General features: G+C 36.2%; 1 pseudogene; it reads left to right on the plus strand.

The window, feature by feature from the left end:
- The first annotated feature begins 19,752 nt into the window (after positions 1 to 19,752).
- On the plus strand, positions 19,753 to 22,879 carry LOC131595032 (PHD finger protein ALFIN-LIKE 4-like; annotated as a pseudogene).
- The last annotated feature ends 355 nt before the right edge of the window (positions 22,880 to 23,234 follow it).

Consider the following 23,234-nt stretch of genomic DNA (forward strand, 5'->3'; position numbering starts at 1 on the left):
TTCTATCCATGAAATAAACGGTAAAACGAAGATAACAACGATAATGATTCAAACATAAATTATATATAACGCCATGATTAAAGAGAATACATACTGTTTCGGTGAATTACGACCAATCCCAACAAGAGAGGGATTTAGCTACTCATGGTAGCTTGATGAACAATGGAAGAGTTGAGTTGGAATGACATCAACGGCGATTTCCCGACTTTTGATGAGTATCCACCTTTTCTCTCCCTAAAAACCTCTATTCTACTTTTATTATATCAGTATTACAAGGTACAAAAGTGAATGAATCCTTTCTGAAATGAGTTCTGCTCCTTTTATAGCAGTTCTGGCCGCCCGAGTTCGCTACGCGAAAGGAGTTTCGCTGCAGCGAATGCCTTGCTTCATTGTTAAGTCTTTATTCTGACCGCCAAAGTTCGCTACGCGAAGGATATTTCGCTACAGCGAATGTTTTCTTCAGCTTTAAGCAATTTAAATCTTCTAGAAACCGCCAAAGTTCGCTACAGCGAAATATGGTTCGCTGCAGCGAATGTACCTCGCTACTGCTTGCTGCTAGCGAAACTGGGAAGTTTGATTCTGACTTCATTCGCTACAGCGAAATATGGTTCGCTGCAGCGAATCGGGCCTTCGCTACCATTCGCTACCTTTCGCTGCAGCGAATGCACTGTTTCTGGATTTTTGCCTTTGAGTGCCTGGAGTTCGCTACAGCGAAAGAAAGTTCGCTGCAGCGAATGCTCTGTTTTCTGGTTTTTTTGCTTAAGGCCAAATCCTGCACAAAAACAAACCAAGCCAAGTAATCTTGCATAATAATAGTTTATTCAATAATTGAGGGGTTTTATGTGAGAAATATGTCAAATAAGCAAGATAAGTGCTATATTATAATAAGTCATTTTAGCATGAATAAAGCACTTATCAATAGTATAGATGGAATGGATTTTTTGTAACAGATTATGTAATATGGAGTGGATGTTTGAACTAACAATGGTTTGTAGAAATTTCCATGGTTTTTGTTGGATTGACATGAAGACTTCTTCATATTTTATAGATATAAAACTTGGATTGAGTTCATTTTGTGATTATGATGGGTGTATAAGAACCCGAAATTGATGAATGACATGAGCTTGGTTTGAATTTTGAATGGTGACTTTTCTTTCTTAAATACTTGCACTCAATCTTCAATAGCAGTCACGCCATGACTTGTAATAACAAAGAGGATTTGTTTGATGACTTGTAGCACAATCCTCTTAGATGAATCAACCTAATAACCTTAATCCAAAAACCTTGATCCAATGGTATTAGAGAAATAAACCCCTAGTCAAGAAACCCATATACACAAACCATCTGATCAAACGCAAGACCTGTACCAATCATAGTCTTGATTAAGTGTCAAACATCCCTTTTTTGAAGAAATGAATAATCTTTTGCCAAGATCTATGTGAAACTCTGGCTTGCTTCATGACCCTTGATCCCTTGCCAGATTATTGATTAATGAATGCATGAGTTATGTTGATGCCTTAATGGAGGGTATGTACATGAATGTGAAGCCTAAGCCAGATAAAAGTTAAAGGGTAGGACAAATTTGGGGTATGACAATAACAAATGACCCAAAACAAAAATATAGCTAATGCTGCAACATAAACGGAATTCTGGGAATTATGCACTCCGAATCTGAAGGAGTGAAAAACACTTAGAAAGGGGGGATTGAATAAGGGTTGTTTCTTTTTGGCAAATAAAAATAATAAACACAATTATTTTTATCCTAGTTCGTTTGAACTCAAACTACCTCCAGTCCACCCTTACAGGTGATTTACCTCCACTGAGGATTTAATCCACTAATCAAAAACTGATTACAGTGGTTCTCCACTTAGATCAACCTCTAAGTCTTCTTGAGTCTACAGATCACAACTTGATCACTCAAGGAATTTTGGTTTACAAATATATAATCAAATACAAGAGATTAAAGTTGCTTCTAAAAAGCTGTAATCACCAAGTGATTTTTCTCTTAAGTTTAAGTTTTATAACTCACTAAAAATACAAAAGTGTGTAAGCTTGAAGATGAAGATTGTTTGCTTGTTCATGAGCTTTTTGCGTGAGAAAGAATCAGAGTGTGTGAGTATGTAACGTAAGCTCTAGTTGTTTTTCTTTTGCTGATATGTTCATTTTATAGGCGTGAGAATGTGACCGTTGAATAGTTCTGCATTTAATGTTTTGCGTAAATAGTACAATGTTGCATTTAATGTTGCATACTTTTGTCAACTACCTCGTGCCTTGCTTCAATTGCTTTTTCTGACTTTGCCTTTTGTAGCCATACTTCTAACGTTCCTTTTGTCAGACACACAGACTAGCCTTTCTAGCTTTTGATCATTTGCTTTTGTTCTAGAATCAGACTTTGCAATCTCCTTTGTTCATCAGAGTTTCCAGCGTTTGGTGCAAGTTAGAACTTCAGCGCTTCAGACTATGGAAGTTCTTTAGAGCGTGATACCTTCAGATCTTCAGAGCTTGCTTCTGATAGTCATGATCTGATAACTTCAAGACCATGTTCTGATGTCTTCAGGACCATGTTCTGATGTAGCCATCCAGAACATCTGGGTCAGAGCTTCTGAAAGATAAGATATTGCATACTCTTTTACACTTTTCTTGAAATGGAAAAAGTAACTTATTAGAGTACCACATTGTCTTATACAAAATTCATTCTTAATGTTATCATCAAAACTAGAAAATATGATCAGAACATTTCATGTTCTAACAATCTCCCCTTTTTTTATGATGACAAAAACATGTAGAATTGATATGAATTTGTATCCAGAATAAAGATGAAAGAGGCAGCAATCGGATATATCAATGCAAACTAATCAGAATGTATAGAATAATCTCCCCCTGAGATTAATAATCTCCCCCCTGAAATTAATACCAGATGAATTTAATATAAAAGGACTTCCTTGAGTATTTTCCATTTCAGAAGAGACTTTAAAGTTGAGCTTTATCTGAAGATGATTCAGAGCTTCCTTTCAAAATTAGTGTTTTAGAGCATCAACTTTTGTTTGCTTCAGATCTTTGGAATTTCATTCAAAGATCTTCAGAGCATCAAAAAGCGTTTCTCACTTTAGCAAATAATATATGTTTCTCCTCTAATTGAGATCTTCAGAGCATTACATTCCTGCAAAAACCTTCAGATGCAAAATTGCAATTTTTTGTTAGATCAAAAAATGTTTGAGACTTAAGTCTGGCAATTGATATACTAAAATCAATTTAGTAATTACGTTTCTCCCCCTTTTTGTCAGACATCAAAAAGAATAATAAATATTCAGATGAAAAACAAATAAAGAAAGGGAAAGAACAAATTTCATTGATGAACAAAATGTTAACAAGACAGATGCAAAAAACAGAAAAACAAAAAAGACAAGCCCTAAAGACAGAAAGACTAGGTAAGCTTGGAGGCTAAAAGGGCTAGCATTTTCTTGATATCAGAAGTATCTTCAGCTTGCTTCTTAGAAGTCTCTTCAGACTTCTGCATCCAAGTTCTGATCTCTTGATTGGTGTCTTCTTACTTCGCCAAACGATCAAACACAACTTCCTGATTCCTCTGGAGTTCCTTCAGAGTGTTCAACACTTCAGAACTTGAGGGAGCTTCAGATGATGAAGGGTCTGAGGCTGATAGAGCAGCTGGTTGAGCAACATGATTAGACTCAAACCAAGAGAAAAGAGTTTCCATATCTCCTGTCAGAAGAACAAAATCCTTAGGAGAAAAAGGATATTTTTTTGGTTTCCACACCACCATAGGCAAGGGCTGATCAATCTCTATCTCATCAGAACCAAGATCCATCTCATCAGCTTCAGAGGATTCTTCCTGGACAGGCTTCCAATTTCTGGCATTCTGAAGAGCCTTCCAATTTCCAAAATCCAGAGCCAGACTAGCAGGAGCTTCAGAAACACAGATATTATGAAGATCTAGAACATCAGCTTGCAGATCGTGGGAGAAAGCGCTCCAGAGCTTACCAATAGCCACATGATCTAACTTATGATCATAGGCAGCCTTCAGATTTTCCATCCAATTCCTTACCCTATAGTTAAGTAACTGAAAACGTGTATCAACAGAGGGAGGGGTTGAGATGGGTCTGATGATGGTAATGGGCTCTTGTGGTTTGGAAATAAGGTAGGGGCATAAGGTCTTTCATAAAGAAGAAGTGGAGAGGGTGAGATGGGTGAGGATTCTTCTTCATGATCAGAGTCTAAGACAACAACTACTCGATCAGAAGAAGGTGATGGGTTGTGAGGTTGGTGAAATAGAGAGTCAGAGGATGGAGATGATGGGTCAGAAAAATCACAGAAGACAGGAATGTCTACTGTTGGTTGGGTTTTAGGTGTTTGAGATGATGGTTGTGGTTGGGGGGGCAGAAGATTGAGGTTCAGAGGATGGAGGTTTTTTAGTGGAGAAAATATTTTCAGAAGGTGTGGTTAGGAATATGACTATTAGAGGTGGATGGTTTAGAATGAGTGGTTCAGAAGGTTGGGCTTGTTGTTTTCCTTTGGAGGTGGTGGAGGTAGATGGAAATTTAGAAGATGGTTGGTTTTGTTATGGGGGAAGTTCTGGTTCAAGATCAGATTCTAGAATAGAATCATCTATGTTATCTATATCTTCTATCAACTTCCCAATGTCTTCAGATGATCTAGGTTGTTTCAGGGATTCTGGGTTATCTGTTGATACAATTTCAGAAACATTAACAGGTACAAAACTAGAAATTGAATATCTGAAGATTTCTTCTTCTTCTTGGTCTTTGTAGAAGGACCGTCTCCTATTGTCTTTCTCTTCTTGGGATCTTTCTAAACCTCCAAAGAAGGAAGAGTTCTATTGTGCAGCCATGCTCGATCAAACTCTAAGTTATCCTTCAAGCAGGACTCCAGATAGACGAGAACAACTTTGGGATGCTCCTCCTTGAAGAACATCTGGAAGTCATCAACGGGAGTTCTTCTGGTCAGAATTTTGTTTACCACTCTGGGTGGAGAGGTAACACTGTTAATCAGTTTCATCTTCTTCAGAGTATGAGCAGTCAGAGTACTCCCACACGTAGCTGCCAGATCATGAACTGCTCCAGCTTCTTTCAAAGAATCTATCAACCGAAATTCTGTCAGAATATCTGAGATGAGCCTTCCCAGAGGGATGATGTTCCTCTTGATCTTCTGATTTTTCAACTTTCCTTGTTTTCGAGAATCCTTCACATGATTCCACATGTGCATGAACAGAAGATGAGGAAGATCTATCCTTTGACCTTTGCCTATGCAGTACAGAAGGTACTCTTGATCGTGGTTGATGTAGGTTGGAGAAACTATAGCCTTTCTATGATGAATACACCCCAGAAGAATCTTAGCCCAGATTCTGTAGGGAGGCTTCAGATCCTTGGTGTTGGTTGAACCTTGCCCAGATGTAAACACTTTAGAGTATACTGCTTCCCAGTCAGTTCTACCAGCAACTGCTCCAGTTACGCCGCCCAAACCTTTAAGATTCAGTAACTGCCTTATGAGATTTTCAGTGATGGAGATCTCTTGCCCTAAAACAAAAGAGATGATTGCCTTAGGAGTAAGAGTAGCATGAATCCAAAACTCTTTCCCCAAATCTGGGTAGACATGCCCAATGAGACGGTCAAAGAAGATTTCCCAGCCTTGAACTATCATGTTTGCTTTCAAATTGAAATCATGCTCCCTGAGATGATCAAAATCTACCATAAGCTCACAAGGAACTTCCAGTTCTGCTGTTGGAATGGGACATGTTCTTACAGGTGGAGAGAACTTTGGTGGTTGTTGTTGTTCTTGCTGAGAAGAAGATGGTTGCACTGATGATGAGGAAGCCATAGAAGAAGGATTGAGATTTCTGGTTTTTGGTTTAGGGTTTTGGTAGAGACGAAAGAGAGACGAAAAATGCATAAACGAAGAAGGAGAGAATGAAAAGAGGGAAAATGAAATTGAAACAAGAATATAAAGAGACTGATTTGAAAGAATATGCAATAGAATTATTAATGAAAAACGGTTACAGAATATGCATTAATGATGAATGACGTTAATGGGGAGTAACGTAAGATTTGAAAAGATTTTGCACATTTACCTAGGGCGGCGTCTCATCAACTGCACGCATGCTTGTCCCTTCAGATTAGATGAACATGTGGTCATCATCTTGGGGTAACTGGTGACAGCTGTTTTGCTTTAACAGAAGTTCTGAGTCATACTAGGCATATGAAACGTTAGTGATAACCATTTCAGAGTGTCCTTATGAGCAAACACAATTAGAACATCTGATAATAGGAAAAAATAAATATAAACATATTCTTCAGACTAAAAACATATCAGAGCTTCACAAGCACTTCATTCTGGGCATAAGTCCATACCAATATGTTTCAGAATGAACTTAAATCTATCTTCAGCAAGGAGTTTTGTAAAGATTTCAGCCCATTGATGGTCTGTATCCACAAAGTTTAAAGAAAGAACACCCTTATGAATATAGTCCCTAATAAAATGATGCTTAATCTCTATATGCTTAGCTTTAGAATGTAAGATAGGATTTTTAGAAAAACAGATAGCAGAAGTATTATCACAGAATATAGGAATGTTGCTTTCATATATCTGATAGTCTTCTAGCTGACTTTTCATCCAGAGCATCTGTGTACTACATCCAGCAGCAACTACATATTCTGATTCAGTTGTAGACAAAGCAATTGTGGCTTGTTTCTTGTTGTACCAGGAGATCAGATTTCTTCCCAAAAACTGGCTTCCAAAAGTACTTTTCCTTTAAACTCTATCTCCAGCGTAATCAGGATCACAATAACCTACTAAGTTGAATTCTTCATATCTTCTGTAAGACAAACCAACGTTAGTAGTACCTTTCAGATACCTAAGAATTCTCTTAACAGCAGTTAAGTGAGATTCTCTAGGATCTGATTGGAATCTAGCACACAAACAGACACTAAATAAGATGTCAGGCCTCGAAGCAGTCAGATAGAGAAGAGATCCTATCATACCTCTCTAGATCTTCTGATCTACCTTCTTACTTACCTCATCCTTACCTAAAATGCTAGTTGGATGCATTGGAGTTTTAGCTTCCTTACAGTCTGATAACTTAAACTTCTTCAGAAGTTCCATGACATACTTTGTCTGATGTATGTAAGTCCCTTCAGAGGTTTGGTTTATCTAAATGCCTAGAAAGTATTTTAGCTCTCCCATCATGCTCATTTCAAACTCTGCCTGCATAGACTTAGCAAAATTATTTCCAAGAGAGGCATTAGATGTTCCAAATATAATATCATCAACATAAATTTAGCAAATTAAAATATCCTTTTTAAATGTTTTATAGAAGAGAGTTGTGTTTACTTTTCCTCTTGTGAAACCATTATCTAGAAGGAAAGAACTTAATCTTTCATACCAAGCTCTGGGAGCTTGCTTCAGACCATATAATGATTTCTTAATTTTGAAAACATGTTCTGGAGACTTAGAGTCTTCAAAACCAGAAGGTTAGTGAACATAAACTTCTTCATCTATATAACCATTTAAAAAAGCACTCTTAACATCCATCTGATACAGAGTGATGTTATTCTGAGTGGCAAAAGAAATTAATAATCTTATAGACTCTAACCTGGAAATTGGTGCAAAAGTTTCATTATAATCAAAACCTTCTTGGTGACTATAACCTTGAGCAACCAGTCTGGCCTTGTTTCTGATTACTTCACCTTTTTCATTTAGCTTGTTTCTGAAAACCCACTTTGTTCCAATAATGTTAAATCCATTAGGTCTTGGAGCCAGATCCCACACATCATTTCTTGTAAACTGATTTAACTCTTCTTGCATTGCAATAATCCAATCAGCATCTTCCAGAGCTTCATCAACAGATGTTGGTTCAATCAGAGACACTATTCCAAATAGAGACTTTACGTTGTTCTTTAGAAATGATCTTGTTCTGATGGGATCATCTTTCTTTCCAATAATGACCTCTTCTAGATGAGCTGAGTTGATTCTTAAAGTTCTTCTGACTATTGGTTCTTCAAATATTCTGAGATTCTCTAAAGAAGCATCAACTTTATCTTTAGAATCATCCTTTCCTCTAGGTTCTTCTTGATCTGGATCAGAAATGTCTATATCTGCAAGATTCTCATTCTGCTTTGGCTTTTCAATGCCAAGCTTATCATCAAATCTGACATTGATTGATTCCTCAACTATCAGAGTTTCAGTATTGTATACTCTGTAGCCCTTAGAGCATTCAGAATATCCAAGAAGAAAACACTTCCGAGCTTTGGAATCAAACTTGTTCAGATGATTCTTAGTATTCAGAATATAACAAATACATCCAAAAAGATGGAAATATGAAATGTTGGGTTTTCTGTTCTTCCACAGTTCATAAGGAGTCTTATTCAGAATAGGTCTTATGGAGATTCTTTTTTGAATATAACATGCTGTGTTAATTGCTTCTACCCAGAAATGTTTAGCCATATTAGTCTCCTTGATCATGGTTCTGGCCATTTCCTGAAGAGTTCTATTCTTTTGTTCTACAACTCCATTTTGTTGTGGAGTTCTAGGACAAGATAAATCATGGGCAATACCATTTTCTTCGAAATAAATTTCAAAGAATCTGTTCTCAAATTCACCACCATGATCACTTCTGACTTTTATGATTTTACATTCCTTTTCAGATTGAATTTGTTTGCAGAAATCAAAGAACACAGAATGTGACTCATCCTTGTGTTTTAAGAACTTTACCCATGTCCATCTGTTGTAATCATCTACAATGACCAATCCATATTTCTTTCCTATGATTGATGCTGTTTTGACTGGACCAAACAGATCAATATGCAAAAGTTCTAAAGGCCTTAAAGAAGAAACAATATTTTTAGACTTAAAAGCAGATTTTGAAAACTTCCCTTTCTGACATGCTTCACAAAGAGCATCTGATTTATATTTCAAATTAGAGAGTCCTCTGACCAGATTGAGTTTGTTAATCTGAAAAAAATTCTCATTCTAATATGACCCAATCTTCTATGCCAGACCCACTGCTCTTTGTTAACAGAAAGAAGGCAAGTAACTTGCTGGTTTTTAAGATCTGAAAGATCAATCTTATAAATGTTGTTCTTTCTTTTGCCTCTAAATACGATTGAGTCATCCTTTTGACTAACAGCTCTACAAGACTTTTGATTAAAGATTATGTCATAACCATTGTCACTTAATTGACTTATGGACAATAAATTATGAGCTAATCCATCTACTAGCAGAACATTAGTTATAGAGGGAGAGTTACCAATAACTATGGTTCCAGATCCTATGATCTTTCCCTTTTGGTTCCCTCCAAACTTTACGTCTCCTCCAGATTTAACTTCCAGACTTTGGAACATAGACCTTTTTCCCGTCATATGTCGTGAGCATCCAGAGTCCAGGTACCATGCCATGTTTGTCCTTTGTGCTGTTAAGGAGATCTGCAAAATGAATTATTTTATCCTTAGGTACCCACATTCTCTTGGGTCCTTTGGGGTTAGTTTTTCTCACGTTCTGATTGAACTGAGGTTTAGTATAAGAAGTATCAGAATGCACAACAAAATATTTCTTGGTGAGTGTGACATGGAAATTCTTATGATGTGATGTGTATTTAATATCATGTGAATGTCCATACTGAAATTGTTTATACAATGGTTTGTATTCAATAACCATCTTGTCAACAGGTTCCAGTTTATGTGGAACATTACCCTCATATCTTATACCTATTCTTTTATTTCCACTAACACCATATATCATAGAGGCCATCTAACTTCTACCTATACTTCTAGATAGAAAATTCCTGAAACTCAAATCAAATTCTTTAAGAATATTGTTTGTGCTTGGAATAGAAGTATCTGGACTAGAAGATGCTTTTAGAGTTTCAACATCTTTTGTTAGTTTTAAAAAAATTTCTTTGAGTCCAGAGTTTTCTATCACAAAAGAACACTTAGAAAGGGGGGGATTGAATAAGGGTTGTTTCTTTTTGGCAAATAAAAATAATGAACACAATTATTTTTATCCTGGTTTGTTTGAACTCAAACTACCTCCAGTCCACCCTCACAAGTGATTTACCTCCACTGAGGATTTAATCCACTAATCAAAAACTGATTAAAATGGTTCTCCACTTAGATCAACCTCTAAGTCTTCTTGAGTCTACAGATCACAACTTGATCACTCAAGGAATTTTGGTTTACAAATATATAATCAAATACAATAGATTAAAGTTGCTTCTAAAAAGTTGTAATCACCAAGTGATTTTCTCTTAAGTTTAAGTTCTATAACTCACTAAAAATACAAAAGTATGTGAGCTTGAAGATGAAGATTGTTTGCTTGTTCAAGAGCTTTTTGCGTGAGAAAGAATCAGAATTTGTGTCTATGTAACGTAAGCTCTAGCTATTTTTCTTTGGCTGACATGTTCCTTTTATAGGCGTGAGAATGTGACCGTTGAACAATTCTGCATTTAATGCTTTGCGTAAACAGTACAAAGCTTCATTTAATGTTGCATATTTTTGTCAACTACCTCGAGCCTTGCTTCAACTGTTTTTTATGACTTTGCATTTTGTAGCCATACTTCTAACGTTCCTTTTGTCAGACACACAGACTATCCTTTCTAGCTTTTCATCATTTGCTTTTGTTCTGGAATCAGACTTTGTGATCTGCTTTGTTCATCAGAGTTTCCAGCGTTTGGTGCAAGTTAGAACTTCAGCGCTTCAGACTATGGAAGTTCTTTAGAGCGTGATACCTTCAGAGCTAACTTCTGATAGTCATGATCTGATAACTTCAAGACCATGTTATGATGTCTTTAGGACCATGTTCTGATGTAGCCATCCAGAACATATGGGTCAGAGCTTCTGAAAGATAAGATATTGCATACTCTTTTACACTTTTCCTGAAATGAAAAAAGTAACTTATTAGAGTACCACATTGTCTTATACAAAATTCATTCCTAATGTTATCATCAAAACTAGAAAATATGATAAGAACATTTCATGTTCTAACAGAATATGCCTTTGACTCCAACATGAAAGTTATAGCTCACTCTCTTAGCTTTCCGACGACTATTAGAACTCTTCGATCAGATTCCCCTAGCTCCAATTATGATCATTTTAGTGCAGACTGCTAATAGTGAAAATAAAGTGCAAAAATCAAATAAATTCAAAAATAAACTAATTTATTAAAACACATTAAAATAGAAAAATAACCAAGGCAAAGTATGAAAATGCATAAGTATAAACATAGAGGAATGTGCATCAAAATAAACTGATCAGTGATCATAGAATCAAATGATGTTGCTTTCTTTGAAGACAAATTTCTTTTCAAATCGAGAAATAGTGGGGGCACACAATCGAGTCACATTCCTGTGATAAGAATTTCAAAAAGCAACGACCACGTAGAAACAGAACTTCGAAGCATATTTTTTGAGAATTTTATTTAAAGCATATTTCAAAATCCCAAGCTCCCAACAGCACTTTTGATCGATTTAGACTTATTAAAATAATTATTATTTTAAATTAACCCAAACAGATGAAATAGTGTTGAAATAAATGACACGTTTTATCAAAAACATTCATAAGCACCCTAACTAAACCTATCAACTATTAATAATTCAAAATAAGTAAAACTTCCACGTGTTTTAGAGAGAGGACTCTCTAACTCAGCATGTTTTTCCCCTTTCCCTCTCAATTGGGGTTTAGGGCGGCGGCGTCTAACTTCCCAGTTCATCTGGTTTTCTTTTTCAAAATTTCTTTGTTTTTATCTTCTCAAGTGGAAGCATCTTGCTTTGAGTGTGATTGATGATTCTTCTGGGTTGTTGGGTAGGTGTTGTTCCATGGAGGAATGAAATAATATCCCACTATCGAAGGAGGAGGAAGAAAATCTTACGACAGCGGTGGAGGAGGTTAGTGGCGAAAAGGTATTTCAACATACGTTAGCAAGGAAACTATGGACGAACAATAGTTTCAATGCAAGAGCATTTACGAGTACCATGATTAGTGCGTGGAAGCTCAAAAACCCAATGGAAACGTAGGAGTTGAGCAAAAATCATTTCTTATTTCGTTTTACTACAAAATGAGATCAGGAAAGCGTGTTGAGGAATGGTCCCTGGAGCTTCGTTAGATATCTGCTAGTTTTTGCGTGCATCTTAGACGAAGAACAGCCATCACATTTGAACATGCACTTAGGGGAGGATCTATGATCTTCCCTTAATGCTCATATATGAAACCATGGCAAGGAATATTGAAGGAATCTTAGGGACTTTTAAAGAGATGGGTCAAAAGGAAGTACATAGGAATGTGTGGTTTCTGCGAATAAAGGTGACCATGGATCTGAAACAACCTTTGAAACGAGGAACTGTGGTTCATTTCAAAGAGAAAAACCAAGGATTTTAGGCGTCGAAGGTTATGAAGAATTGGAAGAACAAGAGATGTCTTACGACCTATGGCTTAGAGTGTCTCCACTACCAAGGATTTTAGAGGAAATCAAGAGGAAAGATTCCATCTCGGGGACATGTAGTAGGAGCTTATTCAACATCTCCCCAATCATTGTAGGCATGGCACAAAAGGAAAGGAGAAGCAAAGGGAGGCAGAAGTTGAACAAAACAAAGGAAATGGTACCCTTTTTGAATGTTGAAAAGGGAGTGGACCCAAGGTTAAAAGGTGTGGCAACCAAAAGGAAAAATTGGACAAGGAGGAAATTTTTAAAGAATGTAGAGTCAAACTAACAAAAAGCCTCGAAGCACTAGTTCCAGATGTGGTGTTAGGAAACCAACACCGCATATGCCAATGAAAATTGTAAGCTGGAACTGTAGTGGTTTGGGGAATCCCCGTGTAGTTCAGGCCTTATTAAGGCTCAATCGTTTCAAAAACCCAACGTGTTGTTCCTCATGGAAACCCGTCTCAAACAGGAAGAAATTTAAAAATTCAACACATATGTGGTTTCAACTCCTTCCAGCCTATTGATTCTACTGGCAAAGGAAGAGAAACAACAAGGGGTCTGGCGTTGTTCTGGAACGATAATCTGAACCTGACCATCACGTCTTTTTCAATAAATTGCGTTAGTGGCCCTATGTTAGATGAGAACAATGATAAGGAGTGGTATTTCACTGGTGCTTATGGTTTCCTTGAAGAGCATCACATAAAAGAACTTGACAGTTGGTTTAGAACCTGATGAGAAATAGTAGTGATAGTGCCATAACTTTTGGATATTTCAATGATGTGATTGTTGAAGGAGAGAATAAGGACAAAAACATTAGAACATCAAGTTAATTGTCCTAGGTCATCAAACTGTGGAGCTATGTGTTTTGACTGGCTTAGGCTATGAGGGATATCCTTTCACCTAGTCCAATGGTCGCCAGGAGGAGAAAAATATTCAATGTCGTCTTGACAGAGGTTTTGCAACGACAAATTTCATAAACAGTTTCTCCAATCAAGATCTTACATCTCTCTCATTTTGGCTGAGATAACAAGGTTTTCTGTATTGACCTAGAATTGACTATGGAGGCCTCCTGTAGGAAACAAATTCACTTATTTCATTTTGAGTAGGTGTGGGCGATGTACCCTAAGTGTGAGAAGCTAGTTAGACAGGTGTGGAATGAGGGTGAGACTAGAGGGCACCAAAAGGTGAAGGAAATCCAAAGGATAGAAGATTCATTCAAAGAATATAAATTAGGGTATGTGTTGAAAGAGATCAAGAGAATTGAATCCCTTCTCGATGATGAATCAAACTAGTCTGCAAGCAGGACTACATGCCCCAAACTTAATTAAAATTTAAATACGTGTTAGTAAATTTACCACATATAATAAAGTTTCAGTTGAATTTGATCCATTTGAATTTTCTATGAAGGACTTTCACACGGGGATGACTCTAATGAGAAGTGAGAGTCAAGGCGATCTATACTCCCTTACCATTACCACCAACACCAACTCTATATAAAATCGAGCCTACATCATCCTTTGAATCCTTGTCATCTTCTCTTTAGCATGGTCGTTTAGGTCACCTGAGATAACTAGTTTTAAATCATCTAGGACAAAATAAATTGATCGAATGCAATAATCCTAGGATGCTACATTCTCGATTTTTTCATTCTTGTCCTCTTGTTAAACATGTTAAATATTTTTTTTAGAATTCTCATAATTATAGTTTGTTGCCATTTCATCTCTTACATAGTGATGGATGGACATCTCCCTATTTAAGCTCGTTATGTCACAAATACTATGTTCTATTCTAGGATAATTATTCCAATTTTTTGCTGACATTTCGCATCTCACATAAATCTCAAGTATATTCATGTTTTCAAAAACTCCGAGCTTACATAAACACACAGTTTCAAAGCAAAATAAAAACCATCCAATGTGACAATGGTCGTGAATATGTAAATATTAATTTTCAAAAAAATTTAAAAATAATGAAATCCATTTTTCATCTATCTTGTTCTTATCCATCTCCTTAAAACGGTAAATTTGAACGAAAATTACGTTCAATTAACAATATTATTCGAATATTATTAGGTTATGTATCGTGAAACCCATCTTTTTGTGTGTGGATATTTTACATATCAAAACCATCAATTTTGAGTCACCTATTAAAATGTTGTATAAATAATTCCCCCGTTCCTACTTACGCGTATTTAGGTGTTTATGTTATCCCTTTTTTCCATCCACTAAAATACAAACTCTAACCCCGCTCTACTCCGTGCGTCTTTCTTGGGTACTCGTCAAATCATAAGAGGCTATAAATGTTTAGATTTATTTTCAAAAAAATTATCATTTGTTGTCATGTTATATTTGATGAAATATCCCCCTTATGCAAAGATGCATACCCCCCCCCCCCCAATCCACTACATAAACCTCCTTAGACAATGAATTGTCCCATACATCATAAACAACTTTTTGACTCAAACTCAACCCCATCCAAATCCAAGCCGACCGACTCATCTGCTCCACCGACCCCCTACTAACCTTGGACCAACATCCAAGCTGAGTGACTAATCCATTACACCTCCCCTCACTAACCTCACACCAACTACCAACTTTCCCACACCAAAGCCCATCACCTCGACCACCCACTCAAACTTATCCTACACCTTCGGCAACCCAACCTTAGATGTCATATCATTGTTCAATACACCATCTCGACTTCAACAAACCAACCAACAATCTATTCCTCCCATTTTCCAACCCTCTTTATCAACAGACACCAAACTAGTTACTAGGAGTCAACGTGGTATTTCTAAACCCAACCAAATATGTCATGGCATACACACTCATGTTCCCAAATCCCTTCTACCTAGAAACCCCATGTTTGCACTCAAAGATCCAAATTAGAAAATGGACATGGTGAAGGTGTGAGAAACACAAGAAATGAGAGTTTGAATTGGGTTGCATCAAATAAAATCTTTTTCGCAACTCAAAAACAGGGTTAACAAGAGAAATAAAAATATATGAACACAAATATTTTTATCCTGGTTCACAATTAACGAAGTTACTCCAGTCCACCCGCTAAGGTGATTTTGCCTTCTCAATAAGGAATTAATCCACTATAACAAACTAATTACAGACAACCACACTGACAGCAGCCAATGCCTTCTTGAGAATCCTAACTAGCACCTAGCCTTCTCAAGGAAACAACCACAATAAGCTCTGATAAACCTTGCTAACAACCCCAACAAGTCCAGCTGATCCTTATCATGAAACCACTATTACCGCAACCACGGTCTTCTCAGAGCTTCTGACTAGCACCTAGTCCCCAAAGGAAATAATCAACCAAGTTGATAAAAATGTGTCTATTACAAAGATGCTTCTAATAAGCATATTACATAATGTTTAAGTAGAGCAGCACAAAAGTTTTGATAAGCAAGATACGAACAAAAGCTCCTTGCTAAAAATACAAAACTATACAAATAATTTCTCTAACAAAGTTTGTGCAGCGCTTTGGTGTAGTTTTATATAACTGATTCGTTGATTTCAAATTCTTTCAATGGCTTCCTTTATAGAGAAGGATAGATTCGTTGGAGGGTAGAACATGAAATACAAAGTACAACTGTAAAGTCCCCATTGGGCATGGTGGGAATGGTAGATAACAAGTACAGGTTGGACTGTCCTTACGCCACCCTATAAGAGTAGAGGTCACAATTTACGTTAGTACTGTTATGCTCACCATCACACGCAAGCCGTACTTATCTTCCGAGTCTTCAGAGGCTTCTGATTGAATGTTGATTGAAGTATGTTGTAGATGATCAGAACTTCAAGCCTAAGTATTTGAGTCTTCAAAGCTTGTTCAACATAACCTTTATCTTCAGAGTCTTCAGCACTTGGTCTTCAGAAGCGATGTCTCCGGATCTTCATAACTCGTTCAGCAGAACTTCGTCTTCAGCATCTTCAGAACATGGTACACAGAAGTAAAGCTTTAGAAAGTCTTCAAAGATTTCCTTATAAATCACAATCAGAAGCTCTTTTACTAACGTTCCTTGGAACCGTTGCATAAGTAACATTCCATAATCATAACTTCCATTGTAACACAACACTAGTATTCTTCCAGAGTGTTGAGTTCAGAACCTAATGATGTCACACGTCTTCTTACCAGAGTCAGAACCTGTACGTAAACAACCACACATTAGAAAGAAAATCTTTAGTGTATAATTATTCCTTAAGATAACATGTAAAGTTATCTTCAAAACCTAAGGCCAGATGCATAACCATTCTTGTTCTTACACATGGATGATGAATAATTCTCTAATTATTAAGACATTGGATTTAAAGCCCTGACCACCCGATGTTAATGTTATTCCGTCTTTGTGTATTTTTAGACATAAAGAAAAATACGAAGGTTTTTTTAGAGGCATAAAGCCCAACTTTTAGGTGATGGTTCAGGTGAACAAAACGGAATTGATTGTGGAAAAACCTTTAGCCTAGTTATCAAACTAACTACTATTCACAGTTCTTAGTATTGCTCTCTCTAAGTCTTAGAAAATTCATCAGTTAGATGCCAAGAATGTCTTTCTACATGGAGATCTCGAAGAAACTGTCTACATGTAGCAACCATTAGGCTTTAAGGATTCAACAAATCCTAATCAAGTGTGTCATATGCGCAAATCAATATACGGGCCCAAACAAGCTCCTCGAGCTGGGTACAAGCGGTTTGGAGATTATGTTTCATCTATTGGTTTTTCTCAAAGCAAGTGTGATCACTCTCTTTTCATCTACAAGAAAGATACTCACATGGCCTACATCCTATTTTATGTTGATGATATTATCCTTACTACATCTTCTGATGCTTTGTGACAATCTATCATTTCACTTCTCAGTTCCGAATTCGCTATGAAAGATTTGAGACACCTGAGCTACTTCTTGGGTATTGCAATCACTCACCACCAGAAAGGTTTATTTCTATCACAAAAAGTATGTTGAAGAAATTCTTACACACGTTAGAATGTCTTCCTGTAAATCGTGTCAAACCCCGGTTGATAAAAAAATCAAATATAAGTGTCACACATAACACACCATATGAGGATCCATCTCTCTATCATAGCCTTGATGGTGCCCTTAAATGGCTAACCTTTACTCAACCTCACATTTCATATGTGGCACAATATATATGTCTTTATATGGCCAATCCGATGGAAGACCACATGCAAGCTCTCCTATGTATCTTGCGCTATCTTCAGGGAACTCAAAATTATGGTCTACATATTTATCCCTCATCTACTACCTCATTAATTTCATATACAAATGCCGATTGAGGAAGGTGCCCAAATACCCGAAGATCTACCTCTAACTATTGTGTTTTTCTTGGTGCTAACTTACTCTCTTGGTCATCAAAATGACAACCCACGATATCTCGCTCTAGTGCTAAAGTCGAGTAATGTGGTGTTGTCAATTTGGTATCTAAATTATTTTTGTTGAGAAACCTTCTTCTTTAGTTACAATGTCTCATTCACAGGGTCACCATGATCTACTGTGACAATGTTAAGGCTATCTATCTATCCGATAACCAGTTCAACATCAACGAACGAAACACTTATACATGGATATTCATTTCGTTCACAAAAAGGTACCTTGGGGTCATGCCCATGTTCTTCCCGTCCCATCACGGTACCAAATTATAGATATTTTTACAAAAGTTTTTCCCTTCATACTGTTTCAGGATTTTAGAGACAGTCTCAACGTCTGTCAACCTCGCACTTCAACTACGGGGGAATATTAGAATATGTCTATATTCATTACATGTATCATATTCTAATAACAATCAACAAAAAAACATGCATTGGATAATTTATCTGCACATACATTTCTCACTTTATAAATGTGTTATATCTTTAATCTAAAGAAACACACAGTGTATAAAATATTCTTTTATTTAATTTAAAGATGCCAAGAGACAATGCTCACAATAGAAAATGCACAAATGACCATTATTAGACCAATTTTAAGACAAAAATTTCTCTATTTCCTCTTGTTAGCATAGTCAATTGCAAACATGATTCCAGACAATTCAATTTGAACGGAGGCGCATACTTCAATCTTAGTTGAGAAAGCTCCCAAGATGTTTCTAAATTATCCCTAAATATGTTGCTACAAATTGATATTTCAAGATTTATTCTCTTGAAGCTCCATCTGTGTTGCACTTAATACAATTATTACAAGGAATCATCAATTAACTTGTATGATTCTATGTGCAGAAGAAGGTCTACATTGGAAATCAAAGCATTCAATAATTTTTTCTGCTAGAAATTGGGCATCCTTTACGTGCAACTTGTGAGACTAATCCCTTGAGGCATGAAGAATAAGGAGAAAACTCTTCCTCAAGTGATCTCAAAATCTTTGATTAAGCTGAAAGAGATCTCTTACTATCGCATTCAAATGCTCTAGAATAAGCATTTAATAATTCTAGATAAGCATAAGTATTTTTTTAATTAATATTAAGTATTATAACTAGAAAATAAAATTTGAACGCATCAAAATTTTAATTAGATATAATACTAAAAATATTTTGTTCAAAATTTAGACCGGATACATTTGATTGTTTAGTTTTATTTATTTTTAAAGTATTTTGTCACCAATTTGAGTAGATATACTTTTATTTTTTTATCTACTAGTTTATCTTTTCTTCTCCAAACCATATTTTACCATCCAAAAAAATCAATTCAAAATAGAAAATTATTTATTTATTTTTTTTGGTCAAAGAAAAATATTTAATTTTGTATAAAAAATTATTTGAACAAATTTTTTATTTATAGTCTATCTTAAAAAAATTTCTAAAAAAAAATTGTAATAAAAATGCAAATTGTCTTAAAAAAGATTGCACTTATCTAGAATCAGTTTTTATTTTTATCCGGAAAGTGAAACCGTTTGGTACACAATACACATTCCACATAGTCAAATAAAATTCAAAAACATATAAAAATAAAAATATAATACAACTAATAAAAAATGTTCAGAGTGAAAAACTTATTACTCCCTCCGTCTCATAATAAGTGTCCCATTTGCAGTTTTTCCTTGTCTCAAATTAATTGTCCATTTACAATTCCAATGCATCAATCATTATTATTTTTTCACTATTATACCCCTATTTATTAACTTTCACGTTATTCAACTACTATTAATAGGGGTATTCTAGTAAATGACATTAACTTTTTTACTAAAACCAACACATCCAATCATTTTCTTAAAAACCGCGCATTACTCAAATGGGACACTTATTATGAGACGGAGGGAGTATGAATTAATCAGATCCGTCTATCCACGCTATATAACTCTCTTTACTCTCTTCTTTCTTCTTTCCCTCTCATTTTCAGTTTCTTCTTCTCTTCTTCAGCTGCTGCTGCTTCTGCTCAGACCAAACCAAATCCAATTTTCTTCCCTCTTTTCGGTTTCAATTTCTTCGCCATGGAAGGTGGTGCTGGCCCTCAGTACAACCCTCGCACCGTCGAAGCTGTTTTCCGGGATTACAAGGGACGCAGAGCTGGTTTGATCAAAGCTCTCACCACTGGTAGGTTTCTCTCTGTGAATTTTCGTTTTTCTTTTGATTTTTTTATAATTGTTTTTTTTTTTAATTTTTGATAATTTTTTTTTAATTTTCTGTTGTTGCAGAAGTTGAGGAATTTTACCAGCAGTGCGATCCTGGTTAGTGTTTTTGCCTCGATCTTTGTCGGTTTTAAGATTGTTGAATTTTGTGTGTACAGACTCGATTTATGTTTTTTTTTTTGCTACGGTTATTTGTTTTTGCTTACGATTTTTTTCGATTGTGGTTATTTTGTTTTAATTATATGATGAGCTTTTTTTTTTTTTTGAGAAAAAATTTTTATGATGGTAAATGAGTTCTATTTTACTGTTTTTATTTTTTTTGTATGGATATAAAGTGATTGTTGGTAAATGTGGTTTTTTTTTTACAGAATATATTTCTGGGAAGCAAAATTGTAGTGGTTAAAGATTTTGGGTAATCCTTTTGCTGGTTCAATCTGTTGGTTTGATTGGTTTAACCGCTATGATTTTGCTTCACGGAAATATATTCGATAGTAAGAATTTGGACGGAGATCGAACTGTTCAGTTGGTTTAAGCCTATGTTTGGAATTTATTGAAAACCACGGTGGGTAAAAGCTACCAATAGTAGCTTCTGAAAATCACGGTGGGAGGGCTCCAATCGTGCGGTGGCGGCAGTGGAGCGTGTTTCCAAACACACTAATTGGTTTAATTATCAATTGAATCAATTGTAGTTCAATCTAATTTGAATCAATCACTGTCACTTGGCTATGTTGTTAGAATTAGATTGTGGATTGAACTAGAGAGTTCGACTGGTTCAATTAGTTTAACTGTTGATTGAACCAACTTCAGTTCAATCTGATTCGAATCACTGTTGGACAATGTTGTTTGAACTGGACCGAAGATTGAACTAGGGAGTTCAATTGGGTAAATCCGTTTGACTACTGATTGAACCAATTGCAGTTCAACCTGGTTAGATCTTTGGTTGTACAAGACTGTGAACCAACGGTGATTGAACTAGCTATTAGACTGGTTGGCTCTCGGTTGAACCAGCCGGTTTGGTTTTGACAACATTGTCACTAGTTAGACTTATTTTGCCTCCTTGTTGTGTGATGATCTATATGAGTGGTTTACTTGTCAACTCCATGATCAGCATGGATGAAATACATGTTTTGCTTCTTCTGGCTTACAAGCTTTGCTCGTTCGATGTTTTGATTGTTTTGAACTGTTTAGATGAAGTTATTTGAGCTTATTGTCTGCACTAAGACTAAGTATACGGCTGTTTTGGGTATATTTTCGTTTGCTAGATTGAAACCCTAAGATTTGATGCTAATGTTTTCAAAATGATTATAGACTACATTAATGTTATTGAATAACAAAACTCCTATTATTGCGTAAACCCTATGTGTATTTGATTTTGGATTCACATTGTTGAAAAAGGAATGTGTATGCTTGTTAATATCGTATTTTCTTAAATGCCGTAACATTATGATGATTCTAAATTTTTATTTCAATGCTGTCATAATTGTGATTTAACAGTTTGATTCTGTGTTTTTGAACCACTACAATGTTTATTAACACGTTGTCCTTCAGAAAAGGAGAATCTTTGTCTGTACGCATATCCCGGTGGATCATGGGAAGTCACTTTACCTGCTGAAGAAGTTCCACCTGAACTTCCAGAACCTGCATTGGGCATCAATTTTGCTCGGGATGGAATGCACGAAAAGGACTGGCTATCTTTAGTTGCTGTTCACAGTGATGCATGGCTACTCTCCGTGTCTTTCTACTTTGCTGCAAGATTTGGTTTTGGTAGATCTGAGAGGTACTTTAATTCTTCTCTCAAACTCCTTAATATGTTACTCATTTGTTTTTCCAGTAATCAATCTATGCGTGTTAATTGTTGAATGCAAACATATTTGATGCATGCCATTTTCTTTTATTGGTGAAGTTATGTTTCTTATATGGCAAGACTGAATTGACTTAATTTCCATGTGTGTTTGATGGTATACTGAAATTGTGTGTTGATGAACGGCAGAGTTACCAAATTGAAAAACAAAATTAGTTCATTCAAATCAGATATATTTGCTATTTATATCCTGATCTGTGATACACTCTGATTCTTCGTGTAGGAAACGCCTTTTCACTCTGATTAACGATCTGCCGACGATTTTTGAGGTTGTGACTGGATCTGCAAGGAAACAGGAAACGGAAAAGCCATCTGTCTCGAGCCACAACAACTCAAAGTCTGGTTCAAAAGTGGTAAAAGCCCTTTAACCTTCACTCTTGTAGATTCATATATTTTTCTTGAATAGAGATAGTAAATGTCTTGCTATAAATAAATACGTTATTGATAGTTTTTTAATCATCGTTTAAATATAACTAAATGCAGCGTGGATCTGAACCGGAAAACCAAGAAGAAGAAGAGGAAGATGAAGAAGAGGATGACGAGGTACTGGACGAAGAAGATGAGGAGCAAGGGGAGTGTGCTGCTTGTGGCGAGAGCTATGTATCTGCATCTGAGGAATTCTGGATTTGCTGCGATGTGTGCGAGAAGTGGTACCATGGAAAGTGCGTGAAGATCACCCCTGCCAGAGCCGAGCACATCAAGCACTACAAGTGTCCTGCATGCAACAACAAGAGAGCCCGTCCTTGAATATCGTAGGGATGTGAGTTACATCTCACTGCTGTAACTCTATGCCGGACAGCTATTAGTTAGTTGCTTAGACATTCTGTGTTGTGCCATTTTCGTGCGTTGTTTCAGTCCCGTCAACTTCTTTTGTGGATATTATTTATTAAATACTTGATAGTTGGCGTGTTTCGGACATGTTCCAACCTTTTCCTTGTATGTTGGGATATTTATATGTTCTTAGTACCCAGAAAACAATTTTTTTGCAACATATTCTCAGTTTTGTTTCATGCTAGTGCCTTTGATTTATCAGGTTTGTGATCAGCTCAATATTGGTCCCTATAATATTCGGACCGTGTTTATTTTAGTCCACAGGCAGCATGGCCGCCGCCGCTCAAGCTTTGGAAAAAGAACCCGAGTTTAGTTGAGATGAGCATGATATGTAACATGTTTGCCTTTAGCTTCTTTCTCGAAGCATTGATAAGCCAGTATTGCATGGCAATGCTATGCATCTTCTGTTTTACTTGAGTGGCTGAAAGGGGAGAAGAAGTGTTTGCTGAATGATAGACAACATCAATATAGTCAAGATCGAGTGCTGGATTGTTTTTGTTGCTGGTGTGGTCAAG

The sequence above is a fragment of the Vicia villosa genome, linkage group LG4 (genome assembly GCF_029867415.1).
Source record: "Vicia villosa cultivar HV-30 ecotype Madison, WI linkage group LG4, Vvil1.0, whole genome shotgun sequence".
Classification (NCBI taxonomy): Eukaryota; Viridiplantae; Streptophyta; class Magnoliopsida; order Fabales; family Fabaceae; genus Vicia; species Vicia villosa.